This window comes from Dipodomys ordii, unplaced genomic scaffold (genome assembly GCF_000151885.1).
Source record: "Dipodomys ordii isolate 6190 unplaced genomic scaffold, Dord_2.0 Scaffold30, whole genome shotgun sequence".
NCBI lineage: Eukaryota > Metazoa > Chordata > Mammalia > Rodentia > Heteromyidae > Dipodomys > Dipodomys ordii.
Genome location: NW_012267246.1, coordinates 5,814,837 through 5,831,959, shown reverse-complemented (window position 1 = coordinate 5,831,959; position 17,123 = coordinate 5,814,837).

Here is a 17,123-nt window from a genome sequence, read left to right as displayed (position 1 = left end):
ATAAGCTTACAAAATACAGAGAAAGGCTACATATTCTCTGCCATTCTTATTTGTACAGAGATGGCAAAATATAATCAATGTGTATATCAATTATAAAACCTGCAGTTACTTAATACATACAATTTCATCATTTGTAACATACACATACATCTAGGATACTATCCACACAATCAAGTCAATAACACAGGTTAACAACAGGTCCCTTTGCTATTCCTATTTCCACTAAACTCTAGAAACAATGTAAATAGATAATTATTAGCGATTTGGATGTAGGGGAATGAGAAGACAGGGTCAAAGAAAAAATTATTTATCATGCAAATAAGTAAATTTTGAAGACTTAATCATTAGTAATAATATACTGCCTACATAAAATGTTCAAAAATATTATATGTTAAATATTCTTGTAGAATATATACCCTAATAGGCTAACTATGTAAATTGATACTTTAATTTCTTTTTCTTTTTTTGGGAGGTCCGGTAGTGGGGCCTGAACTCTGGGCCTGGGCGCTGTCCCTCAGCTCTTCAGCTCAAGGCTAGTGCTCTGCCACTTGGGCCACAGCACGACTTCCGGCTTTTTTTCTGCTTATGTGGTGCTGAGGAATGGAACCCAGGGCCTCATGCATGCAAGGCAAGCGCTCTACCACTGAGCCACTTTCCCAGCCCAGATACTTTAATTTCTTGATTTCAATAATTATTTAGTGACGTAAATATGTATTCAAACAGCTTTTTTCATCTTTTTTGTCTTTTTTCTTTTTTTATTGTAAAAATACCATACAGAGGGGTTACAATTACAAGGGCAAGATAATGAGTACATTTCTTATCAAGCATTGTGGCCTCCTCCTTTGTTTCCCTTCCCATCCCTTCCCATTTCCTCCCCCGCCACTCCCCCTACTTCCCTTCACCCCCCAAAAAAAGTTGTAAAATTGGTTTTTCAAGATAACAATTTGTATATCTCATTGTTGCAATGGGCCCCCTGTATCCCTATTTAAACAATTTATTTTCTCTCTTCCCCTTCCTAAATTATACCAACATCATATACAGTGAAAGCAGGGGTTATACCGTGGAGGAGGGACATACAAAGCAACAAAGAAATCATCTTATAAATGTGTTAGAAATAATTTCATGAAAGCAAAAACATTTGAATACTTATCTTGGAATTCATTTCACCCAACATCAACTTACCTGATCTTTTGTTTTTTTCATCTTTTTAACTATGTACAATTTTATTTTTAGATACCTCAATAAATCTGGAAATAATTTTTATAATAGTCTCATAGAAATTATTCTTACTATATACCATTCTTGATTTCCCAAGTATAAGATCTAATTATTATTTTGAGCAAGAAAACATGGAGTATAAATGGAAAGTGGAGTCTGAGTTGTTTATATTCAAATTTATTTTGTCTTCTCATCTGCATTCATCACTTCTCAAACCAGATTGAAGTACACCACAATGTCTCAGGGTCAATACTCTATCAATAAATTATCATATAAATCTGTATAGTTTTTAGTCAGTAGTGGGGCTTGAAATCAGGGCCTGGGTGCTGTCCCTATTCCCAGCCATCACCCCCTCCCTTCCTGCCCTGTGCTCTACCACTTTGAGCCACAATTCCACTACCAGTTCACTTCCAGTTTTCTGTTCGTTTTTGGAGATAAGAGTCTCACGAACTTAAAACTGTGATCCTCAGATCTCAGTCTCTTGAAGAGCTAGAATTACATGCTTGAGCCACCTGCCCTCAGCCACCTAATCTGGAAGTGTACAAAAACCAAGAGGGACAATATTGAGGATTGCTGGCCATTGTACTGGTGGCTAAATGGTTAATAAAATGTTTAACCAGCAACAGAGGTTCTCTGGCTAAGATTCTAAATATGAAATAATGCTATGAATAGTCTGGAATCTACATATTATAGGTGAGAAAGTATAAATATTACTAATACTAAAATTATCCCCATATTTTTATTTAAATTTTTAATTTTATTGTCAAGGTGATGTACATAGAGGTACATAAGTAAGGTAGTGAGTCCATTTCTTGTTGAACTTGTTACCCTTGTTTTTCTCCCTCTTTCCCTCCACCCAGCCCCACCCCCTAATTGTACAGATCATTCCCAACCTATTTTCTCATGAATATCACTGTTGCATTGGTTCCCTCCATCCTTTCTCTCACAATTTTTTGTTCCCCTTTCCTTTCCTAATTCAGATAAAGATATATACAATACCCAAGATACCAAACTCAAATACAGTGACAGCACTGGATAAACCATAAGAGGGAAAATACAAAATAAAAAGAAATCACATAGTACATTAAAAACAACAACAACAAAGGAAAACGTTGTATCCATGTCTTGGAGATCATTTCCCTTAGAATCTTCTTATATGGTCGTATGTATATCCCCATATTTTGATCACTATTATCTTTGCATGCTTTGTAAAGTCCCATAAAGACTTGGAAATTCGAGTATAAACCATGAATATAAGGCATGGGAACTTCTTAACAAGGACATTTTTCACCAAGCACTGTCACTTAAAACTATACCAAAGTAATTAAACTGGATTTATATGTAGCTACCTTTTATATGTTTTATTATCATATCAGTTATATTTTAATTAAAATCAAATCCTGAGTGAAACATCATGGTGCCCACTTAAGAAAGAACTTAAAAAGAATCTAGAGAGGAGGAGGAGGTAGAAGGAGGAGGAGGAAGGTCTTTAAAATGAAAATCTGAAAATCTGACATTCAAGCTTACTCATGATGTGAAAAGACATGTTAAAATTCTCTTCTCATTGTCTTTCATACAATTACTTCCAGATAAAAATTTAAAATTAAAAAAAGAAAATACAACCTAGAAAAAGAAATAAAAGCAGAAAAAGGGAACAGAAAACTCTCTCACCTTTCTTAAACATTATTTTCATTTTCTGTATGTCAGTGCACACTACCCTTGGGTCCAGCTTGGAACTGATCTTGTCAGGCATGAGCCTTCCCACAGAGTTCTCCTTCCATGAATTCCCTTTACCTCCTAAGAAAGCTACGTGTGGGACCGATCATGGTGATTTGCTGCTGTGATCCAGAGACTTTATATTTGCTCCTACTGGAAATCTGTAATAAAACTTTAAAATTATGGTTGGACAAAGATTACACAGAGGATGATCAGCAATCTCCAAATATTTAGGAAGTCTATTAAATTGCTGCAAAATGTCTTCTTTGCATCTTTTCTTTTTGGCACTGAATTTGCAACTTAGCACTCTGAGAATGCTTCCTTTTGGCCATCAGCTCTGCTACTGCACGGATAGCTTGTGCAGATTCCAAAGATGATAATTAAGGTTATTATGATGATAACCTCTAGCATATTCACAGGGTTCCTAGGCAGCAGTAATAACCAGCTCATCATCTTTTAATTAAAATGGTAGTCATTTTGTTTCCTAAAAATAAAACCCAGTCCCATTTTATCGTCAGTGGAATGGTATATTCACAAAATAAAACATTTTATTTTAGTTTCATTTAACACTGGACTATTTTTTTGTCTCATGTGACCTGTAATAACAACTCGTATTTGAAATGAAATAATATGCATACAATATTCATATGAATGATGGCATTTAAAACACTTATGCCAATCATTTGTAATGTCTCCCTAAAAAGAGAATTTGCAGAGAATAGTGTGGACATTTTATATTAGTACATAGAGTTTTCAATGAATATATTTCAATCAAGTTAAAACTGTAAGGTAAGCAGTTTCACTGGAATTATAATTATATAGTTGATTTCCCACTATTAGCATTCTTGTCTTGAAAACCTATTGTATTTCTGAATATTTCAAAAGCTACATGATATCCAATAAATACTTAACTGACTTTTTAGGTGAGGGAGAGCCTGTTAAAGCTCTGATTAGAAAACACCATGCTTGCTTAAAAATTGTAAATTATAGTCAGGCCATTTCCTGAACTATAGAAAAGAGTTTGAATGTTTAAAACTACTGAAGTTTACAGATATTAGATATTTTACTTTTGGGGCAAAATGTGTTCAATACTAAAGAGCTGTATCTAATCTTCACTAAGTCTCTCATACTTCTTCAAAGAAAATATAATTGAAATTGCTTCTCATATTCTAGTTAAAAATCCAAGTGGCAAACACTGAAACACTTCATTTGTGAAAACTAATCACCATTACATTTTCTCTTCTTATTATCATTTCCATTTTAAAAGCAGAATATTCTTCATCATTTCATTTTTACATTCATCCTATTTGTATAGAATTCTTGCCAAAGTTCATGTCCTGAAGAATTCCTTTTGTGATTTTCAAAGTGCCTTGTTATTCATGTCATACATTTAAGAGCTTAATTCATTTTGAATTAAATGTTAGTGAAAGATTGAGATATATTTTCATTCTTCTGCATGGGAATGTCTAATTATTTCAGAACATTTTATTGGAAAAAAATGTCTTTTTCTAATGAACGTTCTTAGCACCTATATCAAATAGCAGCTGTGGCCAGGTATTGATGGCTTACAGTGGCTATTCTAACTACTCAGTAGGCGGAAATCTGGAGGATTGCAGTGAGAAACCAGCCTGAGGAGAAATGTGTGATAAACTCTATATCACTCAACCAGCAAAAGAACAAGGCAGGAGGCACGGCTCTGGGGGTAGACTGACAGCAGTGCTATCCGAACAAAATAACATGTCTTCACTTTCTCTTCTCTTTGCATACTGAAGGAAGCTGGGACTCTGGCATGGCGAATGCACGAGATGCAATGGCATATGATGCTTTCATCATGGTGGGAAGAATTGTCATGTATTTGGTGCATGTACTTTCATGAAATATTTAAATGAGTATACACACCTCCTCCCTCCAGCCCCCAATATATCAGGTGCTCAGTTCATTTGGCAACAGCAGTAACCTACCAACAGCTATAGCTGGAAGTCTAGCAATGGATTTGGCCGGGAGTGGGGTAGGGTAGGAGGGGAATTTTATTTTTAAAAAGAGTTGAATGCTGCTCTCCACTCCCATAGTTATAGGCAGCAACTGTGATGTCAAACATAACTGTTTTTGGACCTAAGCCAATGTAAGATATTCTTATGAGGTCATCAGACTGCTTGGTCAGTAACTTTATACAAGAGAAAAAGAAATCAGAACATTCACTCTCTCCCTCCCAACATGAAATTACAATCATAATTCAATCATCCCTAAGCTTTCCCCATACCCTTGACCACTAAATATCTGCTGATTAAGTTAGCCTATGGGATTTAACTATGTTTCACTTTGCTGTCTTAGTATTTTGAGTTCATTTTTCTTTGCACTTGTTCTAGGGCTTACACTCAGAACCTATGTTCTTACTTGGCAGAACCTATGTTCAACTTTGCCCAAGTTGTCACTCGACCACTTGAACTCCCTGTTTTTTGCTGATAAACTAGAGATAAAAGTCTCAGAGACTTGTCAGTCCAGGTTGGCTTTGAACTCAAATCTCAGCCTCTACTCTGAGTAGCTAGGACTACTGGGCAGATGCCTTCTGTGCCTGATTAGACAACTCCATATAACTTCTAGAAATAATTATTTAGTTTTGATTTAAAACTAATAAGCCTTTAGATTAAGCTTTGTAGCAGATGGCTGTGTCTGACTCAATGAACTATTCTATAAAGCTCATCTCTTGTGTCCTATTTTCCTGAGTGTCGTATTCCTCTTGTGTGGTATAATTCTTAGCTTCTCCTCACAGAACATCAGAATATAAGATTCAACCGAGGACTGAAAATCTCTTGCATGCAGGGCCTTGGCTCTTGGAAGATCAAGTTGTTAGAGAGAGAGAGCCCGAAGCATGGCAGATATGTGGGCATGAAGAGAAGACACTGGAATCTCATCTTCATGCACCATATAGGGAATTTTAGTTATACTGAGCAAAACAGAAAAATCAATCGAGTCCATTCAATCTACAGAGTACACAGAGATCCTAAGCGTCTTTAGTTTCAGAGCTGTAAGTGTGTGTCGTCTTATGGGAAAATCAAGCGTTGGCACTGGGTAATCAGGACACGAAATAAATCATCTCATTTTCTTCCACTAATGCTTACTCAACATGATCACCATAATACACCATCCATCACATTTCCCACAAAAGAGCAGAACTGCACAGTAGAAAGGTCTGTGAAGTGATCAAATTCTGTGTAGCTCTGGATAACTAACCACAGGGCGTCTGTGGCCTTTGAGCCACTTGCGATGCGAGGCCAGTGTGATTTAAATTAACTTAAGTATCCACTTGTGACCACAAAAAAAATTGGTAGAAATATTCTGAAATACTTTTTTTGTTAGATGGAATGATTGTGTGGAGTAAGAATCCATGGTGTACAACAACTGAAGGTTATAAGCTGAAACTTTCTCCCTTTTATCCATATCTTGATTTGTTACTTTGGGAGAGCCAGAATAGATGTATCAAAATGTAAAATCTGGAAGGCTTCAGTTTCAAATACTTACAGGTAAGAGACTTTCTAATTCATTTTAATTAATAATAATAATAAATGTAATTATCTTGATTTCACATTGTATTTTTGAATATTTGCTCTCTATTAAAAATGTTATATCCATACTCAATGAAAATATACAAGACTACAATATAATTCCCTTAGAGATCATATACAATTTTAAAAGAAAATATCAAGAAATACTTTTGTTAACTATTTAAAAATTTTAATTTAGTGACCATTTGGAGACTTTATTCAATCCTGTATTTGGGAGGCTGATGGTTTCAAATCACTCTTCTTTATTCAAAGAACCCCTTCAATGCATAGAATCTGCTCTGCATTCAAATTGCTGTCACTTGGAAAGTGGACTGATGAAGAAAATGTGAAAGAAGAACAGGATCAAGGTTTTCAAGAGTTTTAGGATTTGGATTGGAAGGGTCAATGTATAATCATCAACACAACCTAAGGAAAACCTTCAGACCACATTTACTCCTTTCGATTGTTACCCTGACGGACATCCCCAAATGGAATCCGTAATCTCTTAGCAGACTGCAGCAGTTAAAGCATTTAGAATTGGTCTTGAATGGCCACAGTTCAGTACCAGATTCTACACCTTCTGATACACTCATGCAATATATTGCAGGAGCATCACTGTTTTCTCTGACTGCCCAGTAATTGTTAATTGTTATAAAGATTCTTTTTGCTCAACATTGAGTGTTTTGTTGCTTTACAACAAGTTCAGAGAGCACAATCACTGTGAGTAACTATAGTTACTGTGTCTAAAAGTGGTCTGTTCAGATCTAGAATTGCTCCAATTCCAGTTACACCAAGGGATCTGTTCCTCCTGTATCTCAATGCTTTTCATTCTCTCCCTTAACAACAAATCTATACCTTCTAACATTTAATTTAATTTTATTATTTCATTTTTAGTATTTTATTTTATGATCTTATTTTATCATTTTATGTCATTATTTTGTCTCACTTCATAGTATTTAGAAAACAGCAACAAGTTTACTTTGGGAACACACTGGTACAATTTTCCGCCTACGGGCTAGAGGCTTATGAGCAACATAAACCACTTAAAGTTCAGTTCTCACGGCCTCTGAAATATATTCATTTAAAACCACTAATGCCCACTGTGCTCACTGACAACACCTGATAGAGGCAGTGTATGAAGGAGCTTGAGTTTAAAGTCTCCATAGGACACTCTCTTGTAAGAGGATGTAACTATCTCTTCAGGGGAGAACCATAAAAGTGAATTTGTGAAGACGATGCTAAAATATGACTGGTAATCCATCCTTAAAGTACAAAACCTTTCCACTGTGAAAAATATAATAACATTTCACTCAAATATTTATTCAAAGAATCACAGGGCTGTGTGGAACCCTAAGAGACTAGAAGTCCATTTTCTGGCCCTCAGGCAAAATCACATTTAAAACCAACTTAAACGATAAAAATCTCTTCCATGGAAAAGCACTTTCTTGGGTATCCAATTTATGTATTTTATGTAACATCACGAATAGTTAGAAAATCCTTCATCCTATCCAGCTTATACCTTCTGTGCTACACTGGTGTTTCCTTTTCTTCTTTTATTCTCACTAATGGAATGAAGAAATTATCATTATTTACCCATAGCTTTGTGTAACTGGAATTATTATTATTATTATTAATTTCTTCAAAATCGTTTTCAGTTGGCATTGCAATTCTGTGGTGGCATGTTTTCTAATTTACTCTTTTTTAAATTTATTTTTATTGTGAAAATACTGTACAGATGGGTTACAATTACATGGGCAAGATAATGATTACATTTCTTATCCAGCATTGTAGCCTCCTCCTTTGTTTCTCCTTCCCATCCCTTCCCAGCCTTCCCCAGCCCCCCAACCCAATCGTTTTCGATATGACAACGTGTACTTCTCATTGTTGCAACAGGTCCACCTGTATCCTTATTTAAACAACTTATTTTTCCCCTTCCCCTCCACAAATTATACCGACATCAAATACAGTGAAAGCAGGGGTTATACTGTTGGGGAGGGACATACAAAACAACTAAGAAATAATCTTATAAATGTGTTAGAAACAAATGCATGAAAGAAAAAAAATTTAAATACATATCTTAGGGTTCATTTTCCTAACATCACCTTATCTGACCTTTTCTGCTTAACTCATACATATACTAGATATTGCAAATAAGGGAAACCTTGGGACCTATGTTTCTTTGGGCTTGGCTTACTTCACTTAATATAATTTTTTCCAAGTCTTTCCATTTCCTAACAAATGGTAAATGTCATTCATTCTTTCCAGTTGTGGGGGCTGAACACTGGGCCTAGGTGCTGTCCCTCAGCTATTCAGCTCAAGGGTAGGGCCCAACCACTTGAGCCACAGTGCCATTTCTGGCTTTTTTCTGCTGAGGAATCAAACCCAGGGCCTCGTGCATGCAAAGCAAGCACTCTACCACTGAGCCAACTTCCCAGCCCTATAAATTATTCTTATAGTTATTCTTCATTCCTTATTCATTTTGCCATTTTCCTCTATTAATTACCAGGAGCATTTTCTCAATCATTGCTATATAGCTATTGAAGACAATTATCAGAGAAGGCACCTTATTTAATGAAAAAGCAGAAGAAAATCTGATATGCCACTGATGTTACTCTGATGCACTCACATAATTTCTTGTATTCATTCATTCACTCCCTGTACTTCTGAGTAATAATAAGACTAAAATGATATCGACTTTTCAAGTGATGAATATGTGTTGGTCACTTTGGCAAGCTTGTTGTAAGAATCATCTAATTTTAAATAATTACCACAATTGATGTAATACCAGACAGGCATAAAACTTGGTAAACGAATACAAAGTTATGGAATTGGAGCAAGAACACAAATGAATCTAAGGCTGAAAACTGTTTTCTCCACTGTAGGAACTTCCATACAGTTGTTTATCTTGGCTCCCATCACTTTGGAAGTTAATTTATGGATAAGCTCCAGTGCCCTTCAGAATAAACCTAATGGAATAGAGATCAAGGGGTTTTCTCTCAACTCTACTGCAGTATCCTAGAACTTTTTGACCAAGTATGTTCTAGAGGGAGTTACACTTCTGCTACTTGTAGCTGTCAAGATATGAGCTCCTACTTTTGTAATTAACAACAGACTCTTTTATGTGATTGACATAACATGAGTGTTTTCTTTGGGAATGCTATAAGAGAATGAGAATTGAAAGAGCATGAACTTGAATGGGAAGTTTGACTTCTTTCTGATATGACGACGATCCAGGAAGGTTGATGTCAGTGTGAACGAGAGAGGCAGAATGGCTTTAGTTCATCAACACACTGCTTTTAAAATGGAATTATACAATTCTGACTCCTCGAGTTGACAGCTGCAATTGCAGAACTGGCATATTTCCCACAGCCACAAGGCAGCAGACCACAGGCAGGCAAAAAATTCCTATCCATGTAGTTGGTGGAGCTGTTCAGGGCTGTTCAGGGCTCTACACTGGGAACAGAGAATTAGCTCAGTCTGAGGGGAACAGCACACCATGCTCTGGGAATAGAACCAACCCAGCGTTCACACAGCACAGAGCCCACAACCAGCGTTTTCAAGTAATTGATCAGGGAAGTTTTCAGAAAGATCGTAGAGCTTTAGCTACAAGAGAGAGGGATAGGAAGCTTATTCCTCTACAAGCCATTATTGTGTACATAATCATAAGTTCTAAGGCCAGAGAGAGACCTTAAATAAATCTAATCAGGATTCAAAATGGGAATTGACTTAACTGAAAACATTTCACTTCATCCTTACCACTTATCCTTGTAAGAATGACATAATTTCCCTTATTATGTAAATGAGAAATGAGAAATCATGACACCACAGCTTCAGTACTTTATCCAAAGTCATGTTACAAGTTAGAGGTAGAAACAGATTTGATTCCAGATGGTATTCTTAAGAGTTTAAAACCCAAACTTTAATAAATTCATTCTACCTTAGACATGAAATCAAAGGAATTAATTGCACATGGGAAAAGAGATATGTAAGGGAAAGAATAGATTCCAAACTTTTTTAAAATGAAAAACAAAAGAAATCTGGTAAGAAAATAATGATGATGATGATGATGATAAGAAGGTATCATTTTAGATAGCACTTAGGGAAACATTACTGAATATTAAGGAAAGGTTATAAAGCGAGTCTCTAGTTATTACAAATTTTCCTTAGGGATAAAACTTGGAACAAGCTGGTCATTGGTTATTCATAGCTGAGATCCCGGCTACTCAGGAGACTGAGATCTAAGAATCGTGATTGGAATCCAACCTAGGCAGAAAAGTCCATGAAAATGTATCTCAAAAATAATCATAATAAAGTCAGACTGTGAGTGTGGTTCAAGTTAAAGTGTACCAGAAATCAATTTCTGGAACAAATGAACTAAAGAAAAATACAGAATATTTTCACCTGCAGAAAATTTTATGACATAGATATATTTCCAATACTAAAATTAAGAGACAGTTGTAAAAGAAAGAATATTTTAAATAAACATAAATTTAAAAGTGTCAATAAAATGTTATCAAACCAAATTCTTTTAAAAATCCTCATGAATATGTATGTATTCAGAAATGCAAAACTGACCCAATCTCAATAAATCAATTAAAATGATTCACTCTTGGCAGATTAAAGTGAACTTTTGACATCAAGTCCATTTAAAATAAAATGGAAACAGTCAAGGATGATACAATAAACAATTCTTGATAAAATTCAACCATACTCTATTGCAATTTCTTTTTGAAAGAAAATGAAGGGTTATGAAGAAATCTACCAAAATTTACAGAATATGCCATTTATATAACAATTCTTAGGAATGTCTAAATAAACAAAGGTGTTTTTATCTCTGTTTTGAAAATTTATCTCTGCTATAGTTTTTAAAGTTAAGTGAAAGACATAGGAACATAAAAAAGAAATCAATTTGTTACTTGGAGATAAATAATAACCTGCATCAGAAATGTGATAAAAATAGAAAAATGAGAATAATTTTAATATAAACAAATAATTCTCTGTATTTTACTGATACGATACTTAATATTGCTATGCATGATACTCTGAAATATTAAGTTCAGGATCAATTTACAGAATTAAAAATAGTGCTGTTATACACCAGAAGTCACTTAGAAAGTGAAATTTGAAAGATAATAAGTGATAGTAATAAGCATATTTACACTGCAGATAGTAAAACCCTATAAATTAACTGGTATAACAAATAACCAGGAACATATTTTAAATAACATAGGAAAGAGAAAGGCATGTAGAAAATTTGTTAAACAAGTTAAATAAATTCACAAATGATACTAGGAAATGAGAAGAAATGTGCTTTAAAACACTAGTCTTTATGTTAATGAAGAAAACAATATTTGCTACAAATATTAAAGTGAGGATGTGTAATCATTTAATAGACAACAGGTAGATAGACATAGTAAAATCTACAAAACTGAAGTTTGAAAAATAAAAGATAATATACAATGGAATTCTGTCCCTCCATCAGAAAGAATGTCACCACCCCATTTGTTAGGAAATGAAAAGACTTGAAAAAATTATATTAAGTGAAGTAAGCCAGGCCCAAAGAAACATAGGTCCCATGGTTTCCCATATTTGCAATAACTAGTATATGTCTAGAACAAGCAGAAAAGGTCAAAAGCTATGTACATATGACCAGATAAGATGATGCTAAGCAAAATGAACCCCAAGATAGGGACACAAGTGTTTTTGTTTTTCTTGCTTGCTATTGTTTTATTGCATTTATAATGTCTTATGTGATTTTTAAATTTTCTTTGTATGTTCTTCCCCCATGGTATTTATCTGTTTCTACTGTATTTGAATCTGGTGCCCTGCATCTTGTACATATATTTTTCTAATTTGGGGAGGGGAAGGGAAATAACAAAGTGCTTAAATAAGGATACAGGTTGACCCATTGTAACAATGACATTTACCAAACACTATGTTGAAAACAAACTTTACAACTTTAGGGCAGGGGAGGGAGGAGTTGGGGAGGTGGGGAGGGAAGGGATAGTAGAGGAAAAACAAAGGAGGTAACTATACTGGATAGGAAATGTACTCATAACCTTACTCATGTAACTGTAAACCCTTTGTATAGTTTTGCAATAAAAACATATATAAAAAGAAAAATAAAGATAACCCTCTTAATAAGTGAAAGTAAACCAGTAATATGAAAAAATTTTAATACTGAATGCTCAAACTCTAAGTCTGACTCACATTACCACCCCCCTCCACTTTTTTTAATGTGTGTAAGGCGATTACTGAGGCTTAAATTCAGGGCCTAGGCAGCTCTCCTGAACTTTTGTACTCAAGGCTAGCAGCACACTACCTCAATATACAGCTCAACTTCTACTTCTGACTTTTTTATGTTTTTTAGTTAATTGGAGATAAGAATCTCGTGCACTTTCCCATCACAGCTGCTTTTGAACTGATATTCCTGGATTGCAGCCTCCTGAGTAGCTAGAATCACAAGCATGAGCCACCAGTACTCTGCCTACAATTCTATTTTTTTCAAATTATATTTCATTATCTTTAAGTAGCTGCACAAATGGGTTACCTCCTAATCGAACAGTTAATAAGTTTACTTTGTATCTTGATCATTCCCCCCTATCCCTTCCAATCTAATGCATACCTTAAATTTTCCTAATCCTACAATTCTAATTTTTGGGGCGAAGGCTTGGTTTTTTGAGACAGTCTCCCTATGTATCTCAGTCTAGCCTTCAACTTGTGATCTTCCTGCCTCACAATTCCCACTGCCTGGATTATAGATGTGTGCCACATACACATAGAATTTTAATTTTATTAAAATTAACAACAATGACAATCACTATGCTCTGTTTCTGAAAAAAAATTGCAAGAAGATGCCTTCTTGTTTGAAGGAAAGTTTGGAGAATCTTTATTTGCTGTCATTTTATTCAATGCAACAATAATAAATGCAACCTTTGCATTTATATCCCTCTAGCCTTTACCTCATGATCACTTCCCCTTAAAAACTCTGCAGTATCCAATTTAATAGACCAGCATATTCTGTTCAGAATTTCAAAATCAAGTTGTATATTTTAGAAATTTTCTATTAAATATGATACTCTGTGTAAAAAGACATCAATAAAGCTATTCAAAATTATTTAGACACAATGATGCAGATGCAAATCAATAAATAATTTCATAAGCTAGCAATGATATATTCATTTCAAACAATATAATGTGTGCTTCAATTACAAAGAAGAAAATAATACACATAAATGAACAAATGTCAAGTCAAAAGTGTAATTCTCTGTGACAAAAATAATATTACAAAAGGTCTTGCCCACAGAATAAGTTAATATAATGTTTTTTACTACCAACATGAAATGGATTAATAAGAATAGTCACAGTAAAGTTTATATTTAGTGATAGTTACTTGCTTATTAATATTTAATTTAAAAATATATGCAAGATAATAGAGTGTTCAATGTGGTTATATATGTGTATGTATTTATGATCATTGAATATGATGCACACTAGTGTGTATCATATCACTTTCATAGTTCATAAACTGCTTTTTACATGATATTTGTCCATATTTATGAGGTACATGACATTGAATATACATGATACTCTGATTCATGTCTACATTCTTAGTGATCAACCTGGGGTAGCTGATATTTAGTATTTCGTTCTGCAAGTTCATTTCTTACCCTGGAGATACAACCATACATCGTGCCTTGGACTTGTCTCTTCTCACCTGCTCTGCCCAACATGAAAACTTGAGCGACCTCTCACCACCCTCCATTTCTGTCTGTCTCCACCCTCTGATAACCTCCATCCTGCTTGCCTCTGTAACAAATGGATTTTTGTTCTGCATGGATGAGATCCTATAGCACTAGTCTCTCTGTGCTTGACTTATTTGAATTAATATAAAGTCTTCTAGTCCCACTTACTTTGTCCCAAATGATGGGATTTCACTCTTTTTATGACTTCATTGTACACTTTTGACATAGCAATAACTTCATCACATTATACTTATGGGAGAAATTACCCATTTCTTCAACAACTGCACATTTATTTTTACACTGTTGTACAAATTGCACATAAAATATTAATGTATATTATGTCATGTCAAAGCTTTTAAATTTGAATCACAGAGAAGAAAGGATGGAGCAGGCAGCTGGCTTGTGAGCCATTTCTCTTCCATCATGCCAGGGATTCGGCTGACACAGTTAGAAACCAGGCACTGTTTTGTGTTTAGTTTTTCATTTCTTGGTTATGCCATTTTAAAACACTTCTGCTTATTAGAATAATGGAATTTTGGAACAGTGGGGTATTTTTCTTAGTTAAAAACTATTTTAACTGCCAGTCTTGTGGGGTTTTTTGTTTGTTAGTTATTTGTCTTTGTCTTTTTGCTCTTGGCCTGGGTGCTGTACCTTAGTTGTTTTCACTGGGGGCTGGTGCTCTACTGTTTGAACCACTGCTTTCTTGTTAGTGAGTTGAGACTAAGAATCCCAGGATTTTATGGCTGGGCTTAATTGAAACATCCATCCCCAGATCTCAGACTTCTGAGCAGATGGAAATGCAGGTACAAGCCCCTGGTGCCTGGCAAGGCATGGTTTTAATCATGATAATTGAGTATAGTTTATCATAGCTTATGGGTTTAAAAGTTGATTCAATGTTACTTAATAAAAGTGGTACTTTTCATCTCTGCCCTTGTCTTGGCCTTTCCCAAGCTTCTTATCTCTTCCACATTCTTCTTGTTGGTGGCCTACATAGGTGAAAGGAATATTTTCATACACAACACCTTCTGCTCCCTCCTATGAACCAGGATAAGAACAGCAATAGGTATCCTTTGATGCCGATGTATCTTTGTTGGACATAACAGCCAGATCTTGGATTATTTTGTAGTTGATGACAAACACAACTGATGAAAACCAGAAGCTACATGTCACCTGTCAGGAGTCAGCAGTTTAGGAGCTGGAGGCTCAGAGAGGCTCATCCATGGAATAGTTATCACCTGGGCACTCGTTGAGACATGGATGATAGAAATTGTATTGGGCCAAATATCTTCCTTTGAAATCAATACCTGCAATCAGGCAAGCCTCATAATTCACAGAGAGTGAAACGTTTTTCTTTAGCTTAGGGAAATATACTGAATATTTCATCATTTTCACTATATGTTCAAGGAGATACAATGAACGTTCTTATAAGTACAAAACAATATATCTTAGTTCTTAGCAAGAAATCATTGCTTTTACATCCCGGGGTAAAACTAAGTCTTTGGAGCACTTTTTTTCTCCATACAGTAATATTCAGGCAAATAATCTAATGTTATTTCTTATAGAAATGGCATGTTTACCTCACATGCCACAATGAAAGCATGACATCTCTCATACCTTTTACTGACATGGAAAATTTCTCTTGGAAAGAAACAAAGTGTGTTGCAAGAACAATAAAGATAAATCGAAGCATGAAAAAAGTAAAATTACACCTGCAGGCTGAACTCAGTGTTAGAGAACCTACCTAGCAATCACAAGACGCTGAGTTCAAATCATTATGGAAAAAATATTTAAAAAAAGAAATTAACTAGACATGTGTGTGTGTGTACACGCGCATGAGTGCGCATGCGCATGCCCATGTGCATGCTTATTCAGAGGCTTGTACCTAGTGCCTGGGCACTGTCTCTTAGCTTTGAGCCATAGCTACTCTTCTGGCTTTTGGTCGATTGGAAGTAAAAGTCCCATAGACAAGATATTTCTGCCCAGGCTGATTTTGAACTGTTTTCCTCAGGTCTTAGCTTACTGAGTAACTAGGTTTACAAGTATTAGCCCATGTCATCTAGCTACACTTCTAAATCAATTATAAATTAATGAAGTGATTTCATCTGGAAGGTAGCAAGTTATTCAGGAGTGTTTATAAAATTCATTCCAAAGTTTTCAGTAATTCTTTTCAAATCAGTGAATACAAATATCTTTATCTTAATAACGAAAGCATTATGTTTTAAATGTTCTTGATTTTTTGAAAGCATTAGTATTTCTTTGTTCACAAAATTCAACTATGGTTTCTGAATGAGTAATGTACCTTGTAATTTAAAAATTAATATGAGATTTTATTTTATGAAGTATTATAATTGGTGAAAAATGGACCTCTTTCTAGCATAACTGCTCTGAAGAATATGGTTCACATTCTAAAATCAGTGTTGTGATTTATCTCTAAATAATACTTTGTGTATTCTTTCTCATAAGAAGATAATAGAATCCTCATTGGAGAAGAAATGCTTCTAGATTAGTTGAAATCATGCTCATGCTATATGTTGCTAGACATGTTATATTTAAAATTAAATTTTACCTAAACTCACAAATACATGCTAAGCATTTATTTCTTAGTAAATCACTTCATTTCAATCTCATAAAATATCCAAACTAAAAAGGAAAAAAAATGCAACGATCCTCAGGAAAGAAAATTCGTTAACATCTCTTCCAAAATGAAGGATTGAGTTCCACACATTCTCCACATTCTTTCCTTTAAATATTTACTTTTTTTAAAAATAAAATTAATGTATGGGCCTTCTCTCCTTCTGTCTCCTTTCCCTGGTCAACTTCTTGTGTTTCCTCCAAACATTAAAGGGGCCCACTTTATTAGGTAACTTAACAGGGCTTCAACTTTGGGAGGATGGGAAAACAA